This window comes from Anomalospiza imberbis, chromosome 20, assembly GCF_031753505.1.
Source record: "Anomalospiza imberbis isolate Cuckoo-Finch-1a 21T00152 chromosome 20, ASM3175350v1, whole genome shotgun sequence".
Taxonomy (NCBI): Eukaryota; Metazoa; Chordata; class Aves; order Passeriformes; family Viduidae; genus Anomalospiza; species Anomalospiza imberbis.
In genome coordinates, this window is record NC_089700.1 from 2,741,043 (window position 1) to 2,749,967 (window position 8,925).

Below are 8,925 nucleotides of genomic sequence, written 5' to 3' on the forward strand. Positions count from 1 at the left end.
AAAAAATAGCAAAACTCTCCACAACTTATTTATGATAGCTCTTATCCCTAATAATTATATTTTACCTCCAGCACCTGAAAAACAGGTTATATAATATTTTCTTTAGAAGGGCAAACAAAATAAACCCACAAAATTTTCTACAGAAGTTACAAGGCTTATATATTGGAAAAGTCCAGCCACCTCAGAAATTGTAACAGCAACATGTTCCTGTACAAAGGTTTTTACATCTAAACAATTCAGTCACGTTGTAAAAGCATTGTTTTTCTTCTATAAATATGCCTACAAATTATTTGTATTCTTACATAACAGCCAGCTCAACACGTGCCCATCACAAGATGGCTGACTTTTATAAAGATACAGAAAAAAGGACAACAATAGTACATAATTGCTTTACAAATGGCTTTAGAGAGTAATTATATCATTAGCTCTGAGTGGTTCCAGCTTCCAAGTGTACTGCCACTAATCTTTTGAATACATTTTTGTTAGGAACTAAGTGGATATCACTAGAGAAAAACCTTGCCAAGTGAAGAGCACTCCACTGGAGAACTCCATTTCCATGCAGTTCATTGAAAAGGAGGAATTTCTTACACCCATTGCCCTGGAGACAGCCAAAGGAGGAGCACTGACAGCTGCTTTCATGTACCAGCTCCACAGTGACTCTGTTCCCAAAGCTTTACACCTTGAATTGTATCTGCCTTGATGCAGTCATTTGTGGGCAGAAGACCTCCTAACAGCCTGCCTACCAAGAAAGACAGATCAGTCAGAAAAAGGCCAGTAGGACACAGGGATCAGAACTTCTTCATGGCTCTGGATGTCCTCACAGACTGCAGCCATCCCTACACGAGCTGTGTCCACACCTCCCTTAGTGCCCAGCTCCCCCTTTCACCTCAGGCTCTGAGGAAGGTCACCTGCAGCTGTGCTAGCACACACCCAAGGTTCTGGCAGATACCTGCTGCTGCAGTGGCCATCTGTTACCTGCTACTCAACTCTAGCATTCACACATCTGACTGGCCAGAAAGAGAAGAGATTCAGCTCCTTCTTTAAATAGTTACCTCTACAAGACCATTTTTTCTCTGACACTACTAACTATAAAGCAACACTTTGATATGAATTCTTTCAATTTCTCAGTGCCCTTGTCCATCTTATAAATACTGTCTTTTCAGTTTGACTCTATGAATGGAAGTCCCCTTCAGCTTATTCAAAACACCTTGAGCTGCCAATTCTACTTCTGGCTTAAAATACACTCACTCTAGTTTGCTTTGCTTTCCTCCTACCAATGGAATACCTCAGATAACATTCCCATAGAGATTGCCTGTTTTGCAGCACCCAGTCAGGACAGGACAGGAATAAACACCTTATTATTGAAGTACTGTAGGTGCTGTTACTGCATACAGTATCAAGTCATGCAAGCACTGAAAGCAAAAAGTTCAAGTTTCCTTGGAATTATTCAATGCACAGGTGAGAATGGCTTCAGATTTCGGTTCCATCTCCCGAAGCTGTCTTTGGCAGAGATTGCAGTTACCATCTTATTTCAAAATAAGAATAATATTTATCATGTGCACCTCAGCAATCATGTCATTATGTCATGACAGCCAAATTTAGTAATAAACTGCATTTTATAACCCTCTACTAAAATTTATAAACTATACATTGCTCAGGAATGACTTGGTTTAAAAAAGAGAGAGCAAGCATCATTTCCATACACATAATTTCTGAAGATAATACAGATATCATGAAGCCACAGAATAACCAAGGTTTGAAGGGACCCCTAGAGATTATTCAGTTCCAGTTTGCTTAAGAAGGGACAGCAGGACCTTGGTTGACTATCTCCAAGGACACATTGTCTCTCTGAAACCAGGGAACAGGGAGGACCATTTCCCTCAACCATCTGGCTACACTCTTCCATTGCTGGCTCTTGCTCAACTTCCAGTCCATGAGAGCCCCTAAAAGGTTTTCTGCCAAGCTATTTCATGCTCACACAGCATGCATTGGGCTGTTTCTTCCCAGTTGCAGGACTTTTCACTGAACTTCATGAGGTTCCCATTGGCCCCATGCCTCTGAACAGCAATGCACCCATGAGGTGAATCAGCCATTCCTCCTAGCTTTGTATGTTCTGCAAATGTGCTGAGAGTGCACTCTGTCCCACCATCCTTCTCGTTAATGACAATGTGAAACCAGCATTGCCCCAGTATCACCCGACTGCTCCCACATCCTGTGTGCTTTTAATGTTTGTGTTTGGTCAGGAGCTCCACATTCATCCATGCAGACCTTCTGCCACTTGTGCTCAATTTCCTGCTCATCTGGTTGGCCCACTCCTGAGCTTGGAGAATATAATCCTTAAATATTAACCAAATAGGTCCAGAGATGCAAGTCTGCTCTCCTGGAGCCCACAGTTGCAATCCTACAATTTGCCTTGTTTCTTTCCCTTGGGATTCTGAACTCCACCATCTCAACCTTGCTGTCTCTGAGATCACCTCCCCAGACTCACATAGCCAAATAGTTCTTTCACCTTTGTAAGTATGAGGAGCAGAGCAGCTCCCCTCATCAGCGCCTTGATCACTTTGCTGAGGAATTTTTCAACAATGCACTTGAGAAACCACTCGATTGCTTGTGTCCTGCTGGAATGAGCAGATGTTGGGGTGGGCAAAGTTTCCCGTGAGGAGAGGGGCCTGCAAATACAAAGCTTCTTCCAGCTGGCTGAAGACCACCTGAACTACTTCTTGTTCTTAATCAGGAATTCCATGGCAGACACCCACCACAGTGCTGGTAATACAGGTCCTCCTGGAAATCTTGACCTGCAACTCTTCCCTGGCTCATCACCCACCTCAAGGCAGAGCTCCAGACATTCCTGAAGCTCTCTCACACAAACTCCACTGCCACCCCTCAGCTTGACTTTCCTGAAGGCCTTATACCATCCATTGCTGCAGTCCAGTGGTGTGAATATCTTAGCTCATCTCTGTGATGCAATGAGGCAACAGACATATTATCCTCAAGTGAGAGAACCTCCCCCACCATGCTGTCCTCTCAATTCTTCATTTGCCTGTTAAAATCCTTTAAACAGCAATTAAATAAGATCCCTGGGGTGTATCTTCCCCAATCCCTTTGATCACTGGCTAAAAATGCCTCACATGCACTGTTTAATGCAGCTCATACCTGGCAGGTATGAACAGAGCCATTATATTGTATTATATTGTATATTGTATTATACTGTATATTGTATTATACTGTATATTGTCTGAAGCCATTAATGCAGCACAACATGAGCCATAGTGTCAGAGGTTCAGTCGTGTACAGGGGATGGAGCACAGGAAAATGAAGGTGAAAAATCATTTTGGGGATAGCTGAGCTGGAACACTCTCTGCACAGGTCCAGACAGCAATCTGCAGAAATGCAGGTGAGGTGATCACTCAGGTTAGAGACCCAGCTGAGATATTATTTCAGCAATCTGGACTGTTTTGCAGACAAGGTATTTTTACCTCACCATAATTAAAAGACACCTGAGCAATCCCTGGAAAACTTCTAGCACTGTAGCTGGTTCCCCCTCCTGCTGACAAAACAAGAACAAACTGTATTATCTCAGCCATGCAATGAGAACAGGAGTTATGGAGTTATCCTGAAGGGAAACATCCCTCGGTGTTTAACCAGAGGGAACAGAATCATGTGAAAGCTAAGAAATAATCTACTTGGTAATTACAATTAATAGCATTTACCTCTTACTGGGAGCTTTAAATTTCTTAAATATTTTCCAAACATTAATTAATTAGCAAGGCAGGGGAGGAAATGTTGTTGCATTATGTAGAAAAATAGGTATGTTGTGATACACTAATTATTGTGTAAGTATCACTGTTCCTTAAGCCCTTCCATATATATAACAAAGGTGTACATATGGGTTTAGCTTATTCTCTGCTGTAGGGGCAGACAACCCTTTTGGATTTTATTTTCTTTGGTCCACTTACTTCCAGCCTAAGTTGCCAAATATGGATTGTTCTGCAATAAGAAGTGAGCTAAAAGTCAAACTTGTTTTAATGTAGTCTTGGACAAATATAGAGTTCCAGAAAGCTACATTCTAAATTCCCCAGAGTTTAAAATACCATAATTGCCAAAAAAATTTCCCCAGGTTTCCAAAATAATGAGACAACACATAGATAGCTCTTACCACCTCAACAGACCATCCCACAAACCAAGGACACAATTTGCACTGCATAACCAGTACATCCAAAAGCAGAAACCTATACTTATTATTTTTTCTAATTATCGAAACAAAGGCTTTGAAATTAATAAAGGCTGAGAATCCTATAAATAATTAGAAACACTAAAAGCTATACTACTACTTTTCATCAAACTACCAGTACTGACAGTGTAACAGAAAGAGGAAATTTACTTGCCTGATCAGAGGACTTCCAAGTGAAAACTTCATGAAACACTGATTGTTTCAGGCAAAAAAAAAAATCTCCATTCTCAGGGAAACAGCCTAAAGAGAATAACTTTTATTTTTCTCCATCATTATTAAATATACATCTAATACTTGGGCACTAATAACTCCTCCAAACACTTCTCACCACTTTTCAAAGTTTTCTTTTTCATCTTTGCATGGATTAGCTCAATCTACCTCTTGTAAGGAGTTCTAATTTCCTTGGGAAACTGCTATTAAATCTTCTCAGAATCATCTTCCTTGGATAAGTCTGTTACACCTGTTATAACCCCAATAAGGCACGTGATGTAACTGAGACAAAAAATTTGAAGTCTGTTGCAGAACTCAATCTTCCAGGTTCCAACAGAGCTCATCTAAATCCAGCAGCACTTCAATAGTTTTTATAATGGAATTAAACTGTGATACTGAAAACAGGAAAAGGAATTTCCACCCAGAGCTCCTCACCACACACTTCTCAACACGGTGGAAGCTCAAAAACCAAAATGCAATTAGTGTTTTGCTTGTTATCACTGTCTGAACCCCATGGTGATGGATACTTTATAAATACACAGAACCACCAACACTCAGTATCCCTCTTCCACCTAGTCTTCATCTTTGCACTCAAGAATACTTAAAAAAAACATTTCTAAGCTTAACATGAGGGAGAGTATGGTTTACTTTTGTAATTGTCATTTTACTATAAATGCTGAACTTGAAAATCCAATTAAAAATCCAATACTTTCTGCTGATCTCATCAGTTTTCATCCTGCCTTACAATCTGAAGTAAATTAAACCTAAACTTTCATTTAAATACAGAAAGAGAACTGGTGCGTTATTGCCAAATTGGAGAATTTAAGGAGAGCACTTTAGAGGAGGACAGTGGTGTCTGATTCATACTTTTAAGGCTTTTATGTGCTAAGCATTCCAGTACCCTATTTTGTATAGGGTTGTTCTGGTCTGAATTCCAATTTTACCCTTTTGCTCATTTTGTAAGAAAAAAGTTTGCTAAAACTGAGAAGCAATGGCTACATCTGCTCCATTTAACCAAGGAGGCAAATTAGGGTATTAGGAGCTCCTTTATTTCCCTGACTCACCAGGTCCTTCAGAAAGTTAAAGAAAACACATGGACCGGTTCTCAAAAGTACTTAAGGCTTAACTGAAATAGGAAGCCTTTCACACTCTGAGATATCTAAATAAAGATGCAAAAAGAAATAAGGAGAGAGGGTTTTCAGCTTCTGGAGAATTCTCTGCATCTTCTGATGACTACCTACCTTTACAGTTCTTGCTTTCTGTTTTCCATTTGCCAACAATGTCAGGATATAAACATCTCCCATTTGAGACGCATCTGTGAGGATGAAGGGCAAAGCAATTAGTGATGAAGAACACGAATGTCCAAGACCTCATGGAAGTGTACTTGCTCACAGATGCATCTCAAATGATTATGAGGTCACTAAAGTGCAGAGTTCTACAGCTTCCAGCACTGACAGAGCAAACCAGATCATCATTTAGCAAAAGCAAACTTGAATGAGGGTAGGGATAGCCTCTATTTCAGTATGGCATTGGTCACCCAATCCAGCAAGGTTCCAGATAACTGATGGCAGCTTCTTCCAGGGCACAGCCAGGAATGGACCACTCCTACCTGTCTCTTTCTTACACTCTTGCCCTAAGCAGCTGCTACCTCCATTCCTGAGACGTCTGACCTAACAAAGATGCTATATGTTCTAAACAAATCCAAGGCAAGAAAACTACTCAGTTTTTCATAGGCTCTCAAACACAAAGATTAAGGGAAAATTAGACAAACTGAGCCTAATACTTCTATTCTACCTCATACAAAATCTCTTTACACGTGATCCAACAATAGAAAATGGCACTTTGAGTTTTATCACAAAGGAAAATCTAGTGAAATCCCATTCAATGTCTTGTCAAAATCAGCATGCTCTGTGACTAGACGACTGTCAGGGTGATCTATAGCCCCCAGACAGCACTGTAATATAAACTAAATTGCCTGAGTCACAAGCAATGATAGAGTCATTCTACAGGAAATTGGAAATCAATTCTTGTCATCACTGTACAAAACTCCTTTATCAGAGTTCCAGTTGGCCGGTGTAATGCAAGGGAAAGAAGCTGGGAACTGACAATCATGACAAGTTGAACAGTCTGCACACAAACTGAAGCACAGAAGCTCTGTTTCTGGAATAGCACTTTGCATAGGGGACATGACAGATATGAGCAGCCTGACCTGGTAAAATATCAAAGGCTAATCAAAGGTGTGCTGCATCCTGTTCCACAAGGAGGATATATGTAGCTTGGGTTTGGGACTGAAAATTGAGACCAGTAGTCTTCTTTGTGCAATGACTCCTGGCTGAAATATTTTGCTAAATCTCACACTGGAAGTCTTTCAGACTGGTACTGGGACATTCCTTCATAATCATCGTCCAGGTGTTGCAGAAACCAGAGCACCAATATCAGTATTGGCAAGCTTATTCATAAGTTTGGCTCTCTGCAACACTTGTGTCATGACTCAGTTGTTGTAAGCAAGCAACTCAATCAGTTTTTGTTACCAAGTAGATTTTTAAGCTATGGGAAGAACCAATAGTTTGATTCTAAAAGTTAAAAGGAAATGAAGAGTCAAACACAATGTTATTCTTACAGCATGCAATCACCCTTTGTGCAATGTTTTTCTGTGTAGATGCTCCACTATGTCTCATTTTACCTGGACTCACCAGCTAAATTCATTAAAATTAAGTACAAAATCTGTTTCAAAAAAAAGGCAATTAAGACAATTCTCTGTGAAACAAAGAACATTTTCTATTTCCACTTCCTGTACAAAAGCCGACTAATTGAGCTCCCACACCTAGAAGGAAGCCATAGCCATTTCTACACAAGCCCACTTTCAACTACTTAATACAGATGGATGCAGGAATATGATCAACTCATGCAGTGTCCAGTACAGCATGTTTCTTATTTTAATGCAGAAGTCCTAACCTAAAATAAGGACTCCTTCCAAAATACAAAATCCCAGAATTATTTGGGACATTAAAGATTAAACAGTTCCAAGTCCCTGCCATGGGCAGTGACACCTTTCACTATCCCAGGCTGCTCCCAGCCCCATCCTGTAGATGTGACAGCCAGGTCAGAGAGCAAGAAAACAAGATTCCTTTTCTCACAGTGGACTTGTGAGACTTTTTAGAGAGTTGTAGAGAAACGATGATAACTTGTTAGTATAAACAACCTACAAGTAGTGTTTTTCTATTCTAATTTTCTGTTCTTCTCAAAAACTGTTTGTAAAAAAGGTGTTTTTATTAATTAACCAATCAAGTAGAATGTATCAAAACTATCTATAAAAGAAGAGAGTTTTTTCATATTAGAGCTGCTGTTGTGCAAACCAACCTTCTAGCGAATCTGTGTCATTTCTTGCTCAACAGTGACACCATCCAACCTGGCCTTGGACACTTCCAGAGATGGGACAGCCACAGCTTCTCTGGGCACCCTGTGCCAGGGCCTCACTGCCCTCACAAGGAAGAATTCCTTCCTGATATCTCAGTCTAAACCTCTCAGGTAACTGGAAGGCTGCAATTAGGTTATCCTGAAGCCTTGGCTGAACAACCTCTGTCTTTCCTTATAGGAGAACTTCTCCAGCCCTCTAGTCAACTTGGTGGCCTCCTCTGGACTTGCTGCAACAGGTCCATGTCCTTCCTGTGCTGGGGACCCCAGAGCTGGATGTGTCAAATATAGTTTAGTACAAAGCATTCTGCTTAAGTGTCACAAAGTTTGCTTCCTTATTCGCTGGCCTGTTTGGGAGAAGGTGTGGTTTCTTCACACAAAAAAAAAATTATTGAAAGACCGACGTTAAGTATTCCTCTTCATGAGACCTAAAAAGCCGAGACCATGAAGCAAACAAGCCAACACCACCAGAAAATGACCCCCATGCACCACACTAACCTGCAAAGCACACAGCACAGGGGCTGTGCATGCCCTGACAGCTCTGCTTTAACACTGGGTGCAATAATGTCTGACACTAGTCAGGCAAATGGAGAGCCAGCAAGATATCAGAACACAGCTGAGAAGTTAAATGCTATAATCTTGGGTCAATTAGCTGAATTTAGTTTACATCAGCCACTGATATTTTATCCTAAGTATGATACTGTTTATATTCTTGAAAGCAGGCCTGGACAAAGAACTCATTCATAATCAACTTCTGAAGCATATGAATATTTTTCAGTTCATCTGCCTCACTATTCAGAAATATGGCCATTCAACATTTGTTTTTTGTTTTTCAAGTACTTGAGAAATGAATGCACATTTTGTGGTGGGATAATTGCAAGATTTAAATAATTTGTGATGAAAAATGCACCTACTTTTCTTTTTCTTGAAAAGCAAGCTGAAATCCACAATATCCCAGAAAGATGGTCACTTCCATTGACAAAGTCTTACTTGCTTTAAATTACACTAGCCACCCTTAATGATATGCCATTATTCACTAAACTATTACAAAACTAATCTGGTAGATAGAA